Here is a 24,846-nt window from a genome sequence, read left to right as displayed (position 1 = left end):
TCAGGAGGACTGAGCAATAATAGACCCTGTGCTTGTTTTGTTAGCTGCCACTGGTGAATCACCATCTCATTTCTGTTCTTCATTTTTGTTTGCATGCTTTTGCCTTTTGGGGATGCATATTCAAATGTTTAATGCAAGTTGTTAGGAGTTGTTGTTCTTTAAGATTCAGCTGCCTCCCCAGGGCCTTGAGAACTTAAATCTGAGTTTTGCCTCTAGTGCATACAGTTATAAAATGCATTTTATAACTGTATGCACTAGAGGCAAAACTCAGATTTAAGTTCTCAAGGAGAACTCTAAAGAGCTGTGCACCACCAGCCATTTCACACACTGAAACTGCTGAGGTGTATTTCTATGTGCCAGCATCCTGTAGGGCAACTATGTTGTTGCTTTTTTCTCCTCCCCTCCTAACCCAAAAAACAAAACATTGTCTTGGCTTTTAAAACAAAGCAAGACAGGCCGTTCTAGAGGAAAGGAATGCAGCATGCAGCCAGCAAGGATGAACCTTCCAGCAAACATGTAATATCAATGGAAGGTGTGGAGTCTGCATAAAGATAAGAGCTGCTTCAAGAATTTGATCTTTGCCATTCTGATTTGACCCGACTCCCAGGTGCTTGGTTCAGACTATAGCAATCCATCAGATTTCACACTTCTCTACATATTGTGACATAGTTCACAGCTCACAAAAACATATTCAACATGCATTGAAATAATGTGTATTTTGAAACTTTTTTTAAAAAAAAGAGAGAAATACATTAACAGCATGCATTTAAAATGGATTCAACATGACTGCAGGGACTGCTTTGAAACTACAGGTGGTTTGTTTGCTTGACTTTGCAGGCGTTAGAGAAATGGATCCAGCTGGCGTACCCCAAGATCTGACTGGTCTCCCCCAAGCCTCAAGGTCTACTATAACAGGTGGGTCAATTGAAGCTGCTCTAGATCATCTCACTGAAGATAGCATCCAATTGTGAAGGAGAAAACCGATTCTTCCCCTGGTGCCTGTGACATTCCAGATATTGCTGAACTACAACTCCCATCATCTTTGACAAGCGACCATGCAGGTTCTGGTTGTTGGGAGTCACATAGCCTCCAACATTCTTCAGATGAAAATAGGGCCATTCCATTCTACATTAGTATCACTGCCAGAGTAGGTGGGTAGGTTTATTCATGTTAATATTTTTATCAAAGTTTTTCATGATAGACAACCACTCTGAAGTCCAGCTAGCTCCAGCGCTCACTCCAAACCCCCATGATCTCCTTGCCCACCACACCCATCAAACTTTAGACCTCCACAGACCTGTTTGCACCCCACCAGCTACACCCTTCCCCACCCCCCAGAGCCTGCTCCCACCCAGGGTCTCCTCCAGCTGCAGTCTTCTCTTTAGACCTGACCTCGTTCACTTTCTCCTTGTTTTTATATGGTGTGGCTGGGGGCCCACCAGGCCAGAGAGTCACAGGGTCCCATGGCGGAACTAGTGGTGGTGACAGAAGTGGATCCATTGCCTCACCCCTTCCTCCTTCTCCTCTTCCCACTGCTGCTGCTACTCTATTGGCCAGCTGGCCAGTCAGCCTGTGTGGCTCCCTCCCTTGGACCTGGCATAACTCTTCCCTCTTCCCCTCACCCCACCTTCTCCAGCTCCCAGGAGCAGCAGCCAAGGGGGTGGCAAAGGAGGAGGTCTCAGCCAGTAACTCTTCCTTCCCTTCGCTTCCCCCAATGTGAAGTCATTTCCTGTTAGTGTGCCTCAACAAAGATGGGAATCAGGACTCTACATGAGAAAGTGAGAAGCCATGATGGCTTAAGCGTTTTCGTGATGGTCCTGGCATTTTCAGGGCAGTTGGAGACTATGGAGTCAGAGTTGAGCAACATGTGGAAGAACAAAGTTAGCCACTCCTACCATAGAGTGCTGAACCAATGTTCCCAGGATGTTCAAAATCCTTCTAGAATGTGGGACCCCTTCACTGAGAAGCTATGTGCCAATGTGATGATATGGGTGGTTATGCCAGAAAACATGCAGCAGCATAATAGGATACGCTTAACAAGGGATGTTATGCTTTGTGAATCTGTTTCCCCCTTGGTGTGTGTGTGTGTATGTCCATCATTCCAAATAAAAACTGAAACTGGTTAGGTTTTCTGATGGCTCTGATATGAAGCTTTCATTACAACACACTTTTGCATTTTGCTATCAAATCCCCAGTTCTGAGGATGTTATGTTACTCTGTGCAGGAGTGTAAATGTCATGAAATGTGACTCCTAAGCTTGTGCATGCACACATGCACACGCACACACAAAATGCACAAATGTAGTTCAGCAGCACATACAAATCACAATGCGCCCCAGCAGCATCTCTGATCTTGGGCTCCAACAAGATAGATTTTTCTGGATACACTGCTTTATATATTTCTAGTGAACCCAATATAATTGCTATATTTGCATTTTAGAGAGAAAAAATCTTCACCTACTTCTTCCATGTGAGATAGATAGATATATATATATATATATATATATATATATATATATATATGCTGTCAAGAGGGGATAAGAATAAAAGATCTAGCAGTAAACCAAGAAGTACAGCAATTCCAAAGGGAGTTAAGTTCCATGGCAACTCTATTTGGCTCTGGTACATGGTCAGCTTACTCATGATTTCTGTAGGCTGGAGGGGAACGCCCTGCATAGAAAGACACCGAGTCAAAAGGAAAGAACTTAATGTACTTTCATTATTTTTAGGTTCTAAGAGGAATATAAATGCTTAAATACAACTATGTCAGTTGAAAAATTGGCAAGATGTAGAAACGATCTTGTAGCAGCTGATTTTTTTTTGTATTATGCAGGAGAGGGATGTAAGGACAGGGGAGATATCCATTCAATTTGCCTTGTCATGGGAAACTACCTAATTCACAATTCCCAGACCAATACACAACTCAAAATTTTGCAATGCTAGCCCCACAAACAAAAAATGGTGTACAAAAATAATAATAATCCTGTGGCAGGGGTACATGTGCACAAATTACACACCCACCCACACAGACACACATAATGCATAACGATTAGGGGAGAATGCTTGCAAAAATGCATGTATTAGAAGGAATGCATACAAACATGCATGTTGTGAACTGCTGAAGAAAAGGGGTGAACTGAGCTTAGGAAAGTAAAAGTGAGAAACTGACATTGATGAATTTGGTCATCCCTAGATGGATGATCAAACTGCAAACAATGTCAAAATCAAAAAATACACCACTGGGCATATCTGCATCAGAGTCTTAAAATACTCTAGCATAATTCCATTTCTACAGTGAAACCAAGAAATGTTGTTCCAAGAAGCGTGAGTGGGGGATTCCCTAACATAATTCTTAGGATTTCATCACTACAGTTCCCAAAAGAGACCCTTCCAACCCTTATGGTTCTATGAAATGGCTGCTCTCTTGTTGTTCAACCCCACATGCTGACCAACTGACGATTAGTGTAGCTAAACAATATTTCAATATTCCTTGGCAATATTACAAGAGATTGAATATATTTGAACTCATCTGTGTCCTCGCTCCTTTACTGGCACTTAAACTCCAGCAGCGCTAGATGAATCATGCAAGTCACAAGTAAATATTACAGAAACCCATGGTGATGCTGCAACAGTAAATTAATTGTTCATAAGTCACAGGATTTGATGGTAATGGCTTATTTAAGGCAGCCCTGTGTTGGACAAAACTCACAAGCCCGAGGAAGGAAAAGAAAGACCATGAAGTTTCAACAAACAAGGCATTTTGCTGTTCAATTTGTCTGGGTAGTTCATGGTAGTTGTATGCACACTGGAAGCCCATGCAATGAATTTCAATTTACTTTACCTGGTATAAGGATGGAGGAGAATTTCATTCCATGCAACTTTTTATTTTTATTTTTTTAAGTGAGCCAACCAAATTCACACCTTTCGGACTAATCCATGGTTCCAGTCCTTCAGATTTCACACTTCTCTGAATTTTGTGACACATGTCTTGGCTCGAAAAATGTAGCAAAAGGTGTAAAACTATTTTAGAATAAAAGGTTCTCTCTAACATCGGACATGCTAAAAGCTGAATAATTGAAGTGAATGGAAAGAATTTAATTCCAATGGGTCTACTCCATGTCAAAGTTACTTGGATGCAACTAAATATATTTAGAAATGCATAAAGTATTTTGTGATTAAATGTGCGCTCAAACATGGATCTTGATGTGTACTTCAAACAAAATCACAAATTAATGGAGGGAAGACAGGATGGAATAGACCTGCTAATGAGCACACATGAAATCGATAATAGATTTTAAAATGGTCACATGTGAAATTGACATGCACTGATCCATTCATCTGTGGAGCAGTTTCCTTGATTCTAAACATAGCTCTTTGTACTCTATTCTTCTTATTTATTCCCCCCAGCATATCTCAATATAGCTAACAAAGAACAAGTTAACAGTTTAGAACATTATTAAACAATAAAATAATAACAAGACCTAACACAGCACAGCAACAATAAAAAATATTCAAAATCCACAGACAGTTAAAACCAGAGAGCCCTTTAAAAGAACCCTTTAAAATCAAAATGTCCTCTTAAAAATTAGGAAGTCATTAAAGAAGGGTTGTAAACCAGATTCCACTGAAAGGGAGTTTCAAAGCTGAGGTGCAACCACCAAGGTCTTCTTCCTTGTCCCAACACAAAATATTTCCAGGAACATTCCCACACTCCTAGGAGTACTTCCAAAGATGATGTCAGCAGACAGCCCGGTAAGGTAAAGGTAAAGGACCCCTGGACAGTTAAGTCCAATCAAAGTCGACTATGGGGTGCAGTGCTCATTTTGCTTCAGGCCGAGGGAGTCAGCATTTGTCCACAGACAGCTTTCCAGGTCATGTGGCCTGCATGATTAAACCACTTCTGGTACAATGGAACACTGTGATGAGTGCCAGAGCACACAGAAATGCAGTTCACCTTCCTGCCACAGCCACACCTATTTATCTACTTGCACTGGTGTGCTTTCAAACTGCTAGGTTGGCAGAAGCTGGGACAGAGCATCGGGAGCTCACCACTGTCAAGCAGATTTGAACCGCCAACCTTCTGATCAGCAAGCCCAAGAGGCTCAGTGGTTTAGACCACAGTACCACCCATGTCCAGGTCAGCAAACTTGTATGGGAGAAGGCAGTCTTTCAGATATTCCAGGATATGGTCTGAAGGCAAATGAGATCATCACCTTGCTGAAGCTTAAGTATGTCTTGCTCTGGTCAGTGCCTGATGACCAACCTGCCTGGGAATCACATCTGTGTCACTTTGGCTTTCATGGTGGAAGATGGACAGAATACAGATCCAAGAAAATGAATGAATGAATGAATGAATAAATACTCGTGCTAAACCACAGTTATCACCAGCATTTTCAATTGTGCCCAGAACCAAAGTGGAATCCATTGTATTTGGTACAACAAGGGATTCGTCTTCAAGGATTGATTCAAGGGAAGAGTGATCCCATTGTCTTCACCCTAAGTCATCAACACGCCTTGAATGGTGGGCAATATCACCATTACAGCAGTATAGCAAGATAGTTGCCTTGCAATAGGGAAGTGTTCCTTCCATTCCAATTTAGTGCAAAAGATTGATGGAAAGGAGGCTTTGAGATTACCCTCCATGATATTGCTGGCATGTAACCAAATTTGACTGGCAATGTCATGATCTGATTGCTCTTCCGAAAACCACAGGAGGTGAGAGTCCTCAGGTCCTACTTGCAGGTTTCCCACAGGCATTTGGCTGGCCACTGTGTGAACAGGATGTTGGACTAGATGGACCACTGGCCTGCTCCAGCAGGCTCTTGTTAGGTTCTTATGTTTACAAGGATGGCTAATCCCTCTAGAAGTTGTTGAACTCCATCAGCTCCATCTTGCGCACAGGCAATGTTCCCAAAAAATGGGATTGATACTATACCTGCTCTACAAAACATGGTCCGCGCCTGCTGTGTCTACTGTATGCATCACTGACAGCCAGCTCCCCCTTGATTCCAATGGTTGTGAGCTAATGGCAGATCTACTCAGAGTAGAACCATTGACAGTATTGGATGTGACGTGACTAATGTGGAATCTGCTCTGAATAGAATACAACTCCAACATCTATCCACCATCAAACCATGATACCACCTCCTTCTTCTCCTTCCTCCACTCTCCAAAAACCATGACAGACACATCTTTTCTTTGCTTCTACAAATGATTACACTATTATTACCATTACCCACTTAAGTGACAGCATCTGCAGCAAAGGCTAAGACAAATGCTGGCTGCTTCACAGAGTGGCTATGCGGCAGCCTTCCAATGAACCTCAACTCTGCAGCTGGTTAGGTGAGAGGGCATCACAGAAAACTGCCAACAGATGGACAAGCAGCTTCAAAAGTCTGGCAAGCAGACAGCTGCAGTGCAAAATAATCCTCATCAGTCTCTTACTGATCTCCCTTGGCTTCCATCTACTCTACATCTTCAGTCCTACAGTGAACCAGGAGAGATATATTCTTACCTTGCTTCCCCCCTCCCCAAGGCCTAATTAGTTCCCAACAGCTACAACAAGGATGAATCCCCCAATTCTAAGTGCTAAAGCAGTAAAGTATTGTCATGAATGTTCATGTGAAGACCGATTACATCTCTGCTGACCAGGCATAGAAAAATATAGTATGTGATTATGATTCTGCAGGCAACCTTTGTTGACTTTAAGAAAACAATTCTGCATGATGTTTTTAGTTTTAAAACACGCATTGAGAACCTTCACAGAATGATAGAATTGCATACCCAGAAATAACGAGGGTCATTTAGTCCAACTCTGACATGCAGGAATCTTTCATGCAATGTAGGGCTCAAACCTGCAACCCTGAGGTTAAGAGCCTCATGCTCTATCAACTGAGGTATCCCAACCCTTTTCAGCCCAAGGGCCACATTCCATTCTGGACAACCTTCCAAGAGCTGCATGTCAGTGGTGGGTGGAGCGAGAAGCTCACAGGGGTAAAGCAAAGAACATAAATTCTACCTTCGACACTGGGCTAGTTCCTATGCATACACTTGCACAGAATGTAGCAGAATTCACCTGGTAAAAACTACCACTACTACAACCAGAAAACCCAGAAAATCTGGAGAGGCCCCATGTGCTTATCCTGGATGCTCCAATCACCTCAGGAAGGTTTCATGGATCAAAAGTCTTAAGGTTTCCCTCACGTATCATGTAATCCAAAACCCTTTATCTTAAAGAAAGATATCGTAACACTATAAGACGTGTGCCCATGCCTTTATTTAGAACTCAGAGGGTTAAACGTTCCTCTTCATACATCAGCTACTGCAAGATGATATTTTTCTGCCTCTAAGCAGCAAGTCAACAACAACAAAAAGTAGACCGAACTGATTTTTTAAAAACTTTCATTCTTCAATTTGTTTTGCACTTTTCAATATATTCAATTTTTATCTACTTGCTCAGACTCCTCTGTCAGCACATGAGAAGGGATACTAAGTTCAGCAGCTACATCAGCAAGAAACCAGCACCATATATCACTGTGTTGATACGGCTGGCTTTTCAGCATCTTAAAAAACTCTCCATGGCGCAAATATTACAGAGATACAGAAAAGCTAAACGCAAGGTCCAGCCGTGACTGGAGCCAGGGTTTAAGAGTTTAGCAGCACAAGGACATCTCAGCCATAATGCAACAGATTTGGACAAGAAAGAAGGGTCAAGTCTATGAAACCCCGGAAGCCTGTGCAGTGATTGAGACAAAGAAAATACTAAAATTCAAAATCTTAAATCTTAACAGCCACTCTCTATATTGTTACACACCACCTCGATTTCAGAGTATTGAGAGACTCCAGAGGTGTCAAGAACTTTCCCAGGTTCTGTTTCCTTGGAAGGAAGATTAGTGGAGACTGTGGTGCCATTAGGATACAGGGTTTTATTTGCACATATATACAACATGAGCATAGGATGGAGGGGCTCACAACATTAACACCAACAGATCTTGTTTCTTCATTAGTTATAGCTTTGGATCTGGCACAGAACAAGCATGTCTCTGTGTGTCCAACTTCCAGCCTGTCTCCAGATGAGCTCTCTCACACACACTCTGGCTATTGTTCTTCTACCTAGCAGCTAGGTCAGGGGGGTGGAAGATAGGCCCACCTGGAGGGCACCATCACACAGCTGTAGCTTCTGAAACCTAGCTCATTTTTGGGATGCTGATGAGGGCACTTAAGTGGCCAGCTACAGTTACAAAGAAACTTGTCTGACCAGTTTAGCAACTTCTTCCATTAGATTCTAACCCACCCTGGGCTCAGGATCCCCCCCCCTAAAAAAAAAGGAAAACAAGAATTGAAAGCAACTCATGGCATCATCCAGAATGACCGCCCCCTACCTAAAAAACCTATCATGAACCTAAGATCTCTTCTCACAAAGGTAAAAGTAAAGGACCCCTGGATGGTTAAGTGCGGTGGAGTTTGACTTTGGGGTGTGGTGCTCATTTCCACTTTCAGGCCTATGGAGCTGGCATTTGTCTGCAGACAGCTTTTCCAGATCATGTGGCAAGCATGACTAGACTGCTTATGGTGCAACGGAACACTGTGACAAGTGCCAGAGCGCTTGGAAACGCCGTTTACCTTCCCACCACAGTGGTACCTATTTATCTACTTGCATTGGTGTGCTTTCGAACTCCTAGGCTGGCAGAAGCTGGGACAGAGCAACGGGAGCTCACCACCGTTGTGCGGATTCGAACCACTGACGTTCCGATCAGAGACAGTATGCCTCAGTATAACAGAATCATGAGGTGGTGGGGAGATTGTAGTTGCACTCAGGTTCCATGAGACCTGTTAGTCACTGTGAGAACACAGTGCTGAACTAGTTGGACCCTTGGTCTGATCCAGAAGGGCTCTTCTTATGCTCTTAACAACAAAATATAGAATAATTTGCTTTCTTTTCACGACATCCCAAACTGGCTGTAATGTCACCCTACCTAACATTAGGGCCATCCATCTAACATCAGGTGTACTTAGGAGGGGGGACCTCTATCATTTCTCATAGGGAAGGGCAGTAGCTCAGTGGTAGGACATCATTGCATACAGAAGATCCCAGGTTCAATCCACAACATCCTCACACAGGACTCAGTATGTCTTCAGTCTGAAAATCCTGAAGAGTCACTGCCAGTCTGCGCAGACTGTACTGATCTAGATAGGCCAATGGCCTGTCTCATTATAAGGCAGCTTCCTCTCTCCCTGTGTTGACTTCAGCATTGCAGCAGACTACCGTGAGAGAGGGATGGTTGAAGCAGATGTTCAGTTCGTCACACAGGAGTGAATGTGGGACAGCTGCTTAACATGATGCCCAAATATCTGAAGTACATTGCAATCTCCCACTTCCTCTTAGGAAATTCTAAGAGGCGACAGTCAGCATTATAGCAAAAGAAAATCTAATCTGCCACATCTTCCTGTTGCTACTTCCACAGCCTCTTATTATTATTAGTATTATTGTTAAGCTGGGAAATGATGTCAGTAGCAGTTTCCCATGGCATGTTGTTTGTTTTAAAACAGCTGGCTGTTAATCCAGTAGTGACAATTTGTCATTGATTAACTTCCAGATAATAATTCGGATTGGCTGAAATCCAGACTAAAATACTTCCTTTGGGTAAAAAGAAGAATTCCAAAACAAGAACATCATAGGATTGTAGAGTCTGGAGGAAACACCAAGGGCCATCTAGTCCAACCCCCTGCAATGCAGAAATGACAGCTAAAGTAGACCTGACATGCAACCTGTGTTTAAAAACCTCCAGTGAAGAAGAATCCACCACAAAAGAACCCTGCAACAGAGTGATGCTTAGGTAGAAGTGAACAGGTCTACTTGCAAACCACGTCAGTTTCTCATGTGTTCATTGTTAGTTCATAAGTTCAGTTTGGCTCATTTCCACATTAATCAGCATTTTTTTATTAAAAAAAATTCTACAAAAATAATTCGTAATTAAATATGCATTCTTGAAATGTATTTCCTCTTAAATTTATTTTGATCCGGATATTTTATTTTATTTTATTTTTGAGCCAAAAACTGTCTGAATACTTGGGAAGTGAAACAACAGCAGCAACAGATGGTTAAGGCTGCAATGCTGTACACATTTTCCCAGGAGCAAGTGCCATTAACCTCAATGGTTCTTCCTTCTGAGTAGACATCCAGTTCTTCACTGCACATTAGTCCAAGAGAACAGATGCATCGGATTTCTTCAAAGAACTAGCTCCTCATGAAGCACCCCCGGTTGTACATTTGCATCAGTGACATATTGCTGCTACGTTTGATTGTGATGAGAGAGAGCTTTCATTGTGTTCTCAGGTCACAGTTTCTTAGCTGTGCACTGCTGTAGATGCAGCTGTATACAAACACAGAGAAATATTTGAAAGGATATCTTTGTAACATTGTGGGAGAATCAATATTCTTTCCATACAAAATGCTACAGCAAACGTGTTACGAGCTGACTACCTAGTTCCAACAAAAGGTGTCAGCAATTGATACAAGGAATTCAAAATATGTGTTTCTCTTCCCACTTTCCTCCCTGACCACGACAATAAAATGTTTTCGGGGAGCAGGACATGGGTTTGAGTGGAATAGAGGCCAACATATTGAAAGCTAGCCACTATTGGAGTTTCTGCATGTGTGAATGCAAGTGTGTGGGGACAAATAATCACATTATCTGTGAAAATGTACCGGCTATTGCAGCAGGGGAAGGCCAAGTAATTCTCTGAATGGGTTGCTTGAGAAAGTTGAATAAATGACCATTCAGGGGAAGGGTCTCCTGTAGCTCAGTTTTCCAGCTGTTTTATAAACACTAAGACCCAGGCATGCATTACAGTGGTACCTCAGTTTAAGAACTTAATTCGTTCCGGAGGTCCATTCTTAACCTGAAACTGTTCTTAACCTGAAGCACCATTTTAGCTAATGGGGCCTCTGCTGCTGCCGCGCCGCCAGAGCACGATTTCTGTTCTCATCCTGAAGCAAAATTCTTAACCCGAGGTAATATTTCTGGGTTAGCGGAGTCTGTAACCTGAAACGTATGTAACCTGAAGCGTATGTAACCCGAGGTACCACTGTATTATGCTGGCCTCCAACTGATGGATTGGGACCCACCACTGGGCCATGGTGGGTTTTAATAGCAGCATTACTCTCATTATATGGTTAAAAAGAAAACGAAAAGAAAAGAATGTGGTTATTGTGATGGAACTGGACTGTTTAAACAAAACTAAAAAGTCCAATATATAGTTTGTTTGGACTTTAAGGGATTAATTTGCTTCCTGTTATTGAACCCTGCCTGTCTCATAAACAAACTGGAAGGGGTTGTGTTACAAATTAGGGAAGTTTGTTGCAAGCCAGTCATTTCTGCTGTAGGATCAGGACAAATGTATTTTCTTTTGAGGTTTGAAATGTTTGTAGATTGAGTTTTGAGAGACCACTTAGCCTAAGGGTATATATAGTGAAAGGCAGATCAAGGTGGGTCTCAGAATACAAATGAACACACACAGTGCTAGAGGGCATAAGGTGAGCAGCATTAACACAAAATTCTGTGTAAGACTTCAGCAGTTGGGAACCCATTTAGCTAAGGTATAGCCAGGTGAGTTTATGCTCTATTATGTTCTGTACACTTTGCTTATTGGGGGGAATGTTTTGTGTAAATGTAACCATTCACATGTTAAAATCTCCCCCTCCCCAAGAACAACCTGTTAGTAAACACTTAATCTTGATTCATCAAATCTTTGTGGTTTCTATGAATATATTCAACCTACATCCGAGAGTCAAAGCCAACAACACCAAGAGGTGTTGTCAAGGAGACACAAGAGAGTTTGGGGCTGTTTGGTGGAAGGTGGCCTGGAAAAAAATTACATCTCTCACCTAATGGCAGTGGAGCACTAATGGGGAGGGAAGACAGGCAGATACGCAGAAGGGGGCACACTGTTTGTCAAATCCAACTTTCTGATGGGCCCAGGGTTCAGTTGGCAAATGATGACAGTTCCCAACTTCATGTTTGGGTTAAAAGACGGGTCTGAATAAGCTGAAAACTATTGCAATAAAACAGAGGCGGCCCTCCAGAGGTGGTTGGGCTCTGTCAGCCCTCACCAGGATGGCCAATGGTCTGGGATGATGGGACTTGTAGTTTATTGACACCTGGAAGACTAGAGGTTCCTCCATCAATTCATTAGAATGGATGAAGAGGGAGATATCAAACTCCTTCAACATACTGCTCTCTTTCATGAAAAAAAGAATTGACTGAGCAGTCTACAGACTTCCGTTTGCAAGCAAGTAAACCCTTGTTTCCCCTTTTTATATATAAAAAGGGCATTTGAAGAAAAGCACAGCCTGTCATAATCCAATGCTAGTAAGAGCCTAGTTTGCACAATAGGTGACCTATTTCCACCAACTCCCTCTGTCTCTTTGCTGAAGTCTAGTAACATTCGCCAACCACAGGAACCAAGGGAAAGTTGGTATTCAGGACACCAGTCGTGTCCGCTGTAGGTTAATGAGGTGCTTCCTATGCACAAGGCACAATTTATGGAGTTCAAAGCATCACCAGCCAGTTCAAATCAGTTCATCAATTATGGTCCGTGCTTTAGAGAGACAGAAATACCACCTGGTCTAAACACCATATCCAGCTGTCAAGTACCTCAGGGATATAAATGCCAGCCTTGACAACCATTTCCCATTCACATTGTGATTCCACTTTCGGCTCAGCCTGACTTTTTATCCACAGCTTTCTCTTTTCTTCTCCCTTTCCAAAGCCCACTTGCAGCCCAATTTCAAGAGAGAAAATGATATGTTGCCTACAATAGGAACAACGTCAAATTGTTCAAATTGTGTGTCTGGCAGCAAAGTACACACACTCATAGGCATTCAGTTCATGCAGGGCTGGGGAAGATGATAGCCTGGAGAGGTGCTGCCAGTCAGCAGAGGCCAGTGAGAGCTGGGCCTCTGGCTGAGCTGCGAGGTTTCTACTTGCTGTCTCAATGGGTCGGCTCACCTCATTTCCAGTAACACAGCTCCCATCAGCCCAGACCATTGGCCATGATGAGAGCCCAACGCCTTCTTGGTGGTCACTGGTTCTGTATGTCTGGACAAGGACTTGCTATTTATTAGCTTATTTTATACACACACACACCACATTTCTCACAGTACAGGACCCAAGGTGGCTCACAGCATAAATGAAAATTGATACAACTAAAACACATAATAATAATAATAAATAAAGCAATTAAATAAATGATCCTATTAAAAACAGCACTGAAAACTCTTAAAACAATTTCAAAGCACACACAAGTTCAACAACCACCCACAGAAAACCCTGTCAGAACAGGCTGTTGGAGGCCAAAGGTTTGCTAGAGGAGGAGGAGGAGGAGGAGGAGGAGGAGGAGGAGGAGGAGGAGGAGGAAGAAGAAGAAGAAGAAGAAGAAGAAGAAGAAGAAGAAGAAGAAGAAGAAGAAGAAGAAGAAGAAGAAGAAGGAGAAGAAGAAGAAGAAGAAGAAGAAATTGCCTGCTGGTAATAGGAAAGTAGGGTGGAGACAGCCTATTCTCCCATGGAAGGGAGTTCCACAAAATGAGGACAGCCACTGAAACACCCTCTCTCTGGTCGTCACCAAAGGTGTCTGTGAAGCAGATGGGACTGAGAGAAAGACCTCTCCCCCAAAAAGCAAAACCCAGGCAGGCTCATATAGAGAAATACAGTCCTTCAGAAAACCTGGACTCAAGCTGTGTAGGGTTTTCCAAGTCATAACCAACACTTTGAATTGTGCCTGGAAACTGACCAATAACCAGCAGAGCTATTGTGACAAGGAGTTCCTGTTCTCCCAGAAACCAGCAACTTGCCCATTGTGTCTTGGACCCACTGAAGTCTCTGAGCCCTTTCCAAAGGTAGTCATGTAGAATGTGTTACTGTAATCCAAATGGGATGTAAATAAGGCATGCATAGGATCACACATAAGACTTAATTGTTTTTCATATTGTATTTTTCCATTGTTGTAAGCCACCCTGGGACCTCATGGTGAAAGGTGGGTAGGAAATCAGGAGGAGGAGGAGGAGGAGATGATTCTGCAGAGCCTGGAGTAGGTGCTAAATTTGGGGGAAAAGCTGATATATTTATTAATGCTAGCAAAATTTAAATGCATCCCCCCCCATGACACAGACATAGGGATATTGATTTACCAAGGGTATGGATAAGAAAATAAGGACTCCACTTATTCAATTGGAGCAGGGGTCATCTCATCCAAGGAAACAACTCCAATTTTGCAAGAATGATAGATTTCCATCCAAATCCTATTGTGTTTATTATACTTCAAGTTTAGACTGGGCATGCTAACCCTTTTATCATCTTCAGAGCAGGATGCCTTCAACTTCCATGACTCTTAAGTATTATTTGTATTTACCTCAATTCTAAGGGATGCTAATTCTACGGTTTTCTGACTGTCCTGGGCCTCCAAGGGAAAGAAGAAGAAGAACAGGGCCCATCTCTAGGGAAATTAGTAAAATAAGCCTTACAAGGCAGGAGTGAGTAAGCACTTAGAAGCGGCAAACCTGCCTGCCTAGATGCCTCAAGGCCAAAGCACCCAGAGCTTCAAACGGGCTTGGCAAAGCTGTTTTCCAGAGCTTCACTCTCCCCTGGGAAGCAGTTACAGGCACTGGGAGAGAGAAAAAAGGAGACGATTGCATTTCAGAAGTTTGTCATTATACTGGGAGAATGAGAATCGAAAGTCTCCTAAAGCAGCAGCAAAATGACTGCAGTTCAGGAGTTCAGAGGGCGCACATTCAACAATGGCAGGATGATGACTGCATTGCAGTGTTGGTATTGCACTCAAAAAAGTTTCAATAAAATAATATTAAAATATGTCAATCCCATGAAGCAGCAAATAGGGAAGGTTGGCTGTCAAAACCCAGCTTTGACTGAGGCCACATTCACACCATACTGATAATGAGTTGGGGGGGGGACATCTGGGTGGAATCCTGGCTCCCCTTCCAGAACCTGCAATCCTGTATAGAATGCATAAGGGAAAGCTTACCAAAACACTTCCTTTGTCAAGGTAATGGCTTTGGCTGGCTAGTTAAGGACTGTGGTTTACAAGTCCAAAGAGGCTCCCATAGAAACAAATGGGTGGGCCTTTCCTTATCTCCCCATCAGGCTGGTCTGGAGAAGAACAATATCCAGAGTTATATGTATGCATGAGTTGGAATATAGAGACACAAAGACTGTTTGCTTTGTGCTGGACTTTGGGACCCCCCCCCCACCTTTGGAAACTAATGTAGAAGCTAGATCTGTTGGGGTGTTAATGCTGGGAGCTCCTCCAACCTATGCTCAGATTGTATATATGGCCCATGCCTGAGACTTCAGAGAGCTACTGCCAGTCAGAGTAGGCAATGCTGGGTTAGACTGACAAATAGCCTGACCAGGTTTAAGAATGTAAAGTGAGCCTCCTTGATTAGGTCAGTAGCCCATTTGGTCTAGCATCCTTTTCACACAGTAGCCACTGGAAGCTTCCAACATCCTGTGTTTAAAGCAGGTTCCTACGGTCACACATTCACAAAGCCCCACATTTAAACCAATTCCCCTCTCTCCTTATCAGGAAGTTTGTTCTTCAAAGCAGGCACACATCCAACAGTTGTGTAAACACCCCCTGACAGCCCTAATTTAATACTAATTTAATACTCCAGCCTTCTTTGACCTATTAGTATTCCTCAGCAGTGCTATTTCTTATGGTATTCCTAGAAGCTAAAGCAATGAAGGAATGCTTACAAGGCTAAAAGGAGATCCCAAAGTCTTACTGGGTTGTATACACAAGGCCTTTGCAGCTTCTCTGACTTGCCGGGAGTTGCACTGGTGTTTTTGCAAGATGAGATTCCACTTTTACACTTCGCCCCAGTGGAAATGGCAGCAGAGAAGGTCAGGCAAAAGCTGCCAACTCATAATAAAGCTGTTTGATCCAAATCCTGGCCTAACAGAAAGCTATATGCACATCCAACACAGACCAAAACAAAAACAAAAAATCTGTCGTGGTGGGGAGCCTGCAGCCAAATGGGCTTGTTCCATCAGTTGAAAATAAGCAACATATGAGTGGGAAAGAGTCCCGACAGCTTTGGAAGCTGCAAAGAGGGACAGGGTGGGTTAATGCTTCAGAACACACACTGTATGCCTTGTGTAGAGTTGAGCCTGGTACGAGTATTCCAGAATTCATAGAGGGAACTTGGTGCTAAGTTTAATAAATGAAGGATTCATAGGACAATAGGGGGAAATACAAATAAAAAAAACATTTCATTCAGCTGGCAATTTCGCATTAATTGCCTGTTTCTGTTAATTACAGGGGTGAGCAAAAGCTGCAGTGCAAGCCACTGCACTCAACACTCAATTGAAGTTTAAGGCATGCGATTGCACAACTGCGACTATGCTACCAGAGGTGATGGCTGCTTAATGAATCTACAACAGACTTCCCTAACCTGGAACCCTCCTGGCTGCAACTCCTATCATCTCCAGTTAGGCCATACAGACTGGAGCTGATGTAAGCAGTAGTCCAAAACTTTTCAGTGGCATCAGATTGGGGAAAGCTTATCTAGCAGTTTAATTTGGTGTCAGAGAACCTCTGACCCTCCAAAGCTACTGGACTACAACTTCCATCATCCCTGATAATTGACCACGTTGCTGGGGCTGATGGGAACTAAAGTCCAAGAACATCTGGTGACCTAGAGGTCTCTCACACCTATTTTAAGTCGTTGGCATCTGCCCGTTTCCAGAGACAATGGAGTGTGCCTCCGGGGTGAAGTCAGACCTCTGTGTTAGCAGCACCTAAGTGACCTCCCCAGGATGCAAGTCTGGGCAGCCCCTCTCAGCCTCGTAGATGTGGTCCAAAGGAAAGGAAAGCAACTTGTTTGGCACCAGCTTGGCTGTTTTAAGTCATGCCATTCAATTTCAAGGGTGTACTTTTCATTTTGATCTTCAGGGGAGGCCCTGCTTCCAATTCCCTTCAGTGTCTAAAGGTAAGTCAATACTAATCAGAAGCAGGGCCTTTTCTGTTGTGGCACACCGGAGATCTCAAAGGAACACACCAAAGTGCCTCTGCAGGTCTTGCGGAGGAGGAGGAGGCAGTCTCAGTCTTGCAGCAATGGAGACAAATGAAGGCCTGGGCAGGTGGGGTGGGTGTCACATGCATTGCACAATGCATGTGTGACATCACGCAAACGCAACAGCACCCGCCCCCCAAATTTTGGATGCAGCTCAGCACCTCTGCTTCCAGGTGTAGCCTGCCTCTGCCCACCAGGCATTGGTTCCTTTTGGCCAAGAAGAAATAGTAAGGAATCTATCCCAACTCCCTTTCTCCAAGTAGTAGCACATCATAGGATCCACCTAGAGGGAACTGTGGCAGCTCTGCACCACTCCAGTAACATTAATTGGTACCTAGGTACCTCAAGCCATGTTTCATCATGTCAGCAAAGACCATTGACAACAATATCAGGAATGTAAAATATATGTCCTCACCAGCAATCTCCCTACCTTTGTATGTGCTAGCAACACATGCTCAGAGAATGTACTTTCAAAATCTGATCTATGTTTTCATAGTGCAGACCATGATCACAACCACACCCTGCATGCGTGTTACCATCTGCAATGATAGGCCTAACTGTCCATCATGTTCCCCATGAAAGCACACAGAAGTACGTTAAAGTTTAAGCACTGTACTGCACATATAAATTATTTTTGTGGCATCCTATGCACAACTGACTTAACGGTGTATCATCTTGTGCAACCATTTGACTTTTCTTTCCTCCAGATCCAGAAACAGCATTTCAAAACCTGCTGCCTGTTCAAGATGCTTCTCCATAATAGCAAAGGACAATGTTTATTTTTTGCTTTCACATCGGAAATGGAAAGCAACAACTACGTACAGAGTCCATAGTCAGAAAGGTCATTTGCCAAGGTTCTTGTTTTCATTCCTGGGGGGGGGGGACAAAATTAAAGGACATTTCTGTATCAATTATTCATTTCCACCCTACCACAAGAAAACCTATCTCACTGAAAACGATTAATGATCAAGTACTGCACTAGACTGGTATGAACAAGAGATCAAGTTGAGTGAGTAACTCAGAGTTCAACCCTTAATGTTATTTTGACATGACTTCTGTATAGAATGTGATTCTTCCCCCCCCCCCATCTTTCCCTCTTTTACAGCTGTGACCCATCCCTCTGTTTGAATCTTATCACTGGTTTTCATGCTGTGCAGGGAGCCCTCTTCTGGAGAAATGTGAAAAAGTTGGTGGTTTCTGTGTTTTCTATAATTCACTATGTATTTAAAAAATAAGCTTTCCGAGTAGATCATGCATATGAGACTTTTTCCTTTGCAATTACAGCTCAAGTTATTGTTTCCATTGGAGTGCAATTACAGCTCAAGTTATTGTTTCCACCTTTTTCAGCCATGGGCCGGTCCACCGTCCCTCAGACCATGTGGTGGGCCCGACTGTATTTTGAAAAAAATAATGAACAAATTCCTATGCCCCACAAATAACTCAGACATGCATTTTAAATAAAAGCACACATTCTAATCATGTAAAAACACCAGGCAGGCCCCACAAATAACCCCGAGATGCATTTTAAATAAAAGGACACATTCTACTCTTGTAAAAACACACTGATTCCTGGACCAATCGTGGGCCGGATTGAGAAGCCCCTGGACCTTAGGTTGCCTGCCACTGTCATAGAGCTCCATAAGGCACGCATTAGCTAAACAATTATGCCTATTATTTCTAGCCCATCTTAGCAAATGAGCACTCCATGCCCAACTTCATCATGTGGAAAAAAAATTGCTATAAAGCATGAAGCCAATGGCTGGATAAGGTGAACTTTTATAAACAGTAGGACCTGGACACCCCCCTTCCAGTGTCAATTCTAAACAACCTCAACAGTCTGTATACCTTTCTCCCTCCTTTTAGAAATCAGCAGAGATGTTCATTCCACTCTTTCCAGGCACAGCTCCATGCTTAAAAGCTCCGTGTTCAAGTGGGATTTTTTTTTCTTTTGCCCTGCAAAAACTGCTCCTTAGCATTAAACCAGAGCAAACATCAAGTTCTCAGTGGATTGCCATTTGCTCTGATTGAGCTTTAAAGAGTGTGTTTTCATGGGGAAAGCTCTGGTGCAAATAAAGAAAGGGGTGTTGCTAAGACACAAATCTTTAAAGTGCAGACCATGCCTGGAAAGAGCAGTGGAAAGGTAAGGGTGGATAAGCGCAAAGTTCATTTGGTCTCAAATTTTAAAACAAATGCACAGACTTCACAAACTTCTACACAGAGCAGAATGTAAGTATCAATATGTTTGCACACATGCACTGCCAGTTATGTGCAATGCAGTTTGAGTACAAAAAAGAAGTATATTTCAGGGACAAAATGTATTGCAAAGAAAGTGCTTACAAACAATCATATTGTTAGAAAAGCTTTATATAATGTTTGGATAAGATATAAAGATCTGTTGGAAAACAAAACCCCTAGATGGTTGTCACCCTTGGAGGCTAAGGCATTGAAAAAGCTCAATATGGAGGCCGGATGGCCAAAGTATTGGGAAATTTTGGAACAAGAAGGAGATAAATTGAAGCTACAGAGTCATGAGAAATTGAAACCCAAGGTACGAGATTGGCTCCATTATTATCAAATAATGGAGGTGTATAAACAAGACAAGAAAATTGGCTTCCAGGTGGAGAAATCAAAATTAGAAACTGAACTGTTAGAATCCAATACTAAGAACTTATCAAGAATGTATAACTTGCTGCTGAAATGGAATACACAAGACGAAACAGTTAAATCAGCTATGATTAAGTGGGCACAGGACATTGGTCATAACATTATGTTTGCTGACTGGGAATGGTTGTGGAACACCGGGATAAAATTTACGGCATGCAATGCCTTAAAGGAAAATATTATGAAAATGATCTATAGGTGGTACATGACCCCAGTCAAGCTAGCAAAGATTTACCATTTGCCTGATAATAAGTGTTGGAAATGTAAAGAATCTGAAGGTACTTTTTACCACCTTTGGTGGACGTGCCCAAAGATTAAGGCCTTTTGGGAAATGATATATAATGAAATGAAAAAGGTACTTAAATGTACTTTCCCTAAGAAACCAGAGGCCTTCCTCTTGGGCATTGTCGGCCAATTGGTGTTAAAGAGAGACAGAAACTTTTTTATGTATGCTACTACAGCAGCAAGAATTCTCATCGCAAAGTATTGGAAGACACAAGACTTACCCACTCTGGAAGAATGGCAGATGAAAGTGATGGACTACATGACACTGGCTGAGATGACTGGCAGAATCCGCGACCGGGGGAAGGAGACGGCGGAAGAAGAATGGAAGAAATTTAAAATCTATCTTAAGGACTATTATAAACTTGATGAATGTTAAAATGTCGAGGTTTTGAGAAAGAAAGGGTTACAGCGATATAAGATTAGATTGAAGGAAAGATTGGGAAGACATATGTTTGATAGAATTATTTAGAAGTTGCTGAAAAATTTTGGACATTGGGATGCAGAAAGGGGAGGTATGGGGGAGTCTGAGAAACAAGGTTTATGAAAAAAAGGTCATGAAACTATACGTGTTTGTATGTCTCTTTATATGTTTGTATTGTTTTAAAAATTTTGTAAAACTAATAAAAAATTTATTTTTTTAAAAAAGAAAGTGCTTACAAACACATGCATTTTAAATGTGAATATTTCAGCAGTTTAAAAGAATTCACAGAAAATGGGGCACAGTGAATTTAGCATTAAAGGTATGTGAAAATGAATTAGACTGGTCTGTCTATTTCTATAAATAGAGAAGTGGCCAGCCACAGCCATCTAGCCTACCACTTGATATTGGCTTTTGAATGCTCTCCATTGTGACACTTCTCTGTTCCATTGGTACTGGGAAGATGGCAGGAATTTCTGTACACTGATCACACTGCAGAAAGATGTGCAGGTTCTATGTGTATGAAAACTACACCATTTTGCATGTTTCATGAAGTCACAGAAGAGACTGGAGTGGCTCCAGCATGCACAGAACGCTGCCTGCAGTTGAGAGTCCTCCTTTGTGTTAGGGTGCGCAATCCATAGTAAATACCAATGGGACATAAGAGCTTAATGGAGTGCTACACACACACACACCGCTCTTTGTTATAACAGGCACCAGGCATAGCTATGGGCCCATTTATGTAACATAGGGAAATTGCTTTAGGTCAGGAGTGTCCTTCCAGATGTTGCTAGGTTACAACCCCATCATCCCTCACAATGTGGCCACGCTGGCTGAGACTGATGGGGGTTGGAGTTCCACACCCTATCCCCATTTTAGAAACTTACATGTGCTGGTTCCCACCAGTGATGATCTGGTCATGTGTTGATGTACTATGGCCAACTTGTGGGAACCAAGATGCCTCAGTGGAAATGTATGTAGGAGGAATTCTACATCTTCCTTCTGCAAAGATGTACACATTCCAGATGTGGCCATAACTCCCTGCTCCTGACACTATTCCAAAAGCACAGAAAGGGGAATTACAGCTCAGTTCCACACACCCAGTCTGCTATTATTACTATGATATGTAAGAAGACTCTTCAACACATCTGAGCCTCAACTGTCCCCCAGAACAGCAGAGGATTGTCTCACAAAGTTCTGTTGGGAGTGCATGATCTTTGTGCCCCCCCCTTTTAATCATGTTCACCTATTGAGTAATTTATGCAAGTTTAGATTGTTGATGGGCCTACAACACACTGCTCAGAAGGTGCTTTCTCTCCCTAATCAACGTGACCCAAACTTAGATCGTTAACTCAAACCTGAATTATGCTCTTCCCTGGAAGGCATTACAGCAACAGATTTGCATCGCTTATAAATCAGTTGATCAAGATCAATGTTGCCCATTTCCACTTGCCGGATATCAAGGAATAATGAGTTGTAGCTGCTGCTGAGGAAGAGAAAAATATCACTGCGCCTATGAGCCTTGCCAGATGGCTGCATGCAGGTAACTTCTCCCATTTTGTACCATTTAGTTCTGCTGCTGCACGGAAGCTATCCAAGTCAAGCAATCCATCTGAGTAGCCCCTTTAACAGCAGCCTTTTCCTCATCATCTCACCAGCTGTCGCAAGGCTTCTCATCAATGCCTCTTTCTCCTAATATTTCCACCACAAAGTGTGGTATTTCAATCAGAGAGTCATTGCTTTCCCAAAGAAGAAGAAGAGTGAATCACCTGTTCCAGTTTGCAAACCTTGCTCCTCTCCATTTCAACTCTGTCACCAGGGTGGAGCACTTTGTACATACCCAGAGTTAATCTTTTCTTCATTTGCTTTGCTCCATGTGTTTTGACATTGAGTTCTGGCACTGAAGCAGCTTCTGAGGACAAGCCCTATCAACTGATACCATCTGATCTTTAACAAAGGACATGTTGGCCCACATTCTATCATGTCTATCTTTTGTATGAGTCATGAAATACAGGTGAGAAGGAGAAGCACACATTCCAGCCATGCTGATAAAAGAGGACTTGTTAGAGCAGAAAACTAACATTTGAACATACCAGCATGTGACTAGAAACAGGTCAGCTCCTGCAGGGTTGTTGTTTACCCCCCTCCCCCCCCCCCAAAGAAAACAGTGCTACACATGTGTGTCTTGAATGCCCTTCTGCTAAAGAGCTCAGGCTTGCATTTCCAACTCACAACATCCCTGTAAAGTCTGTTAAGCTGAGACATAGTCATTTGTCCAAGGGCATCTGAATAGCTTGACAGAGGAGCAGGTTTTTGAATAGATAGATAGATAGATAGATAGATAGATAGATAGATAGATAGATAGACAGACAGACAGACAGTAAGTACCTGATTCCTTGCAAGGAGGGCACAATCATTTGGATCTGAGCCACAACATTTAACTCATCATCCTATTTTCTACCAGCCTTTGCTCTTTTCCTTTTCTCCACCTGCCTCCTTCCTCTTCTCCTTTTATATTTCACCTTTTCTTTCTCCTTGACCTCAGGAAGTCTATCTCTGTGTGCCCAACTACAGAAACCTTAAAGGAAAAATCTTCCAAATCATAGTGTGCTGCTACAAACAAAGGGGAGGAGAGACAGCAAGGTGCATCGCACAAGAGGACTGCAGAGCAGATAACTCAAGCAAGTAAGCCAAGTCACACACTGGGGGAAAGGCACATCTGACACCTTATTTTGTCACCAGTAGCAACATCACAAATACCACAACCCTCTCACACTCCAAAGTGTATGCATATATTCGCTAGTTGCAACCAGTTAAACCACTGACCAGTTGTTTTGGTTTTCTCTTCACATCCTGTCCCATCCATTTTTATTACATGCACACAGTTCCCCCTCTTCCACACAGCACCTGCACATATTTCAAATGGCCTCAGCACATCCAGTTGCCATGTAAATTGCACCCACGCCACAGCTCCCTAGATTTTGTTGCTTCAAGACCACTTCAGTACATTTCAGTTAGTGAACCTCCTCTCCATGGCTTTCACATGGTCAACCATAGTTGATTCTCACTTGACACTGAAGAGCTGTAATCAGCCTTAATCAAGCTGTATTAGGAGACAAGAGCCATAACTCTTGCTGCCCTAACACCAGTGTACACAACTAGGAGCCAGATTCACACAACATTGGGACTTTGTAGTAAAGCTAACATTTTTGGTGGAGCTACTGGTAATGGGAGTTACTGCAGCATTGGTCAAGATCCCAGCTTGCTACATGCTAGAAAACTTTCAAAGAATGAGTTAATTCAATAAATGGAAGGTCTTGTCCTTAAATCACTACCCAAGCAATCACCAAGCCCAACGACACCAATTTGTAGTGCCCCCGCTCTAAGTTATGAGCATGCATGTGACACTACCCTGCTGCGGTTGAACAGAGGGAACTGTGACTTATTACTTGTTTCTGTACTCTACTAGTATCTTCACAGTTTTGTCTCTAAAATACACATGGAGGTCCCATTTTTCCAGGTTCAATAGAAAAAAAATACAGTAAGAGGAGAGAGAAATAGTTGCAACTTATATACCATAAATAGAGATGGCTGTCGAAGTGCTGAGGGGCCATATAGCTCAGTGCTGGAGAACATGTTCTGCATGCAAAGGGTTCCTAAATCCCATCCTTGGCAACTCCAGCTAAAATGGCCAGGTAGCAGTTGCTAGGACTGACCTCTGCCTGAGACCCTGGAGAGCTGCTGCCAGTCAGAGCAGACAGCAGTGGCTTGGATAGACAAACATTGTGACCTAGTAGAAGGCAGCCAGATTTATGATGTTTTAGGAACTTAAGAAGTTGCCTTACAAAGTCAAATCATAGCTAGCATTTTCTACACTGGCTAGCAGCAGCTCCCCAGTCCTTCCCAGTCCTATCTGGAGGTTCAAGACCATTTAGGATTGGACCTGGGACCTTCTGCCTGCAAAGTAGATGTTCTACCAGCGAGATACAGCTGTTCCTCTCATTTGGAAGACATCGTGCACATTAAGTTGCTCTCGCCCGAGGCATTGGTCTCCTATGCACCCTCAAGGGTTAAAAGCAAAAAACCGAGTCGAGTCTCCAAGCCAATAGGGAATTAACTTTTATCACCATGGAGTACCATCCCAGGGATCCAAGAGACAGAGACTTGTAGCTGAATGAGAGATTAAGCTCCATAAGACAAGCGAAAGGAGAGGGGGGATGAAGAAGGGGATGGAGGAGCATCACACCGAATGACAACAAAGGAGCCTTAAACATCACACGCTGCTTCCCAAAATGAAATCCGTATCATATTCACAGAGGGGAAGGCAAGGGAGGAGTGCAGAAGTTGGAGAGCAGCTAGTTCCTCCGCTATTGACTGACAGCAACAGCAGGGCT

At 42.8% G+C, this 24,846-nt stretch overlaps 1 protein-coding gene across 2 annotated transcripts in view; it reads right to left on the bottom strand.

Annotated features, from left to right (window-relative positions):
* CDH13 (cadherin 13) overlaps positions 1–24,846 on the bottom strand; it is a 715,034-nt gene that overhangs the window by 606,747 nt on the left and 83,441 nt on the right. The gene's annotated exons all lie outside the window — the stretch shown is intronic.

Source organism: Podarcis bocagei (assembly GCF_964188305.1).
Source record: "Podarcis bocagei genome assembly, chromosome: 7".
NCBI lineage: Eukaryota > Metazoa > Chordata > Lepidosauria > Squamata > Lacertidae > Podarcis > Podarcis bocagei.
Note: the sequence above shows the minus strand (reverse complement) of the source record. Positions and strands in the feature narration are given on the sequence as shown.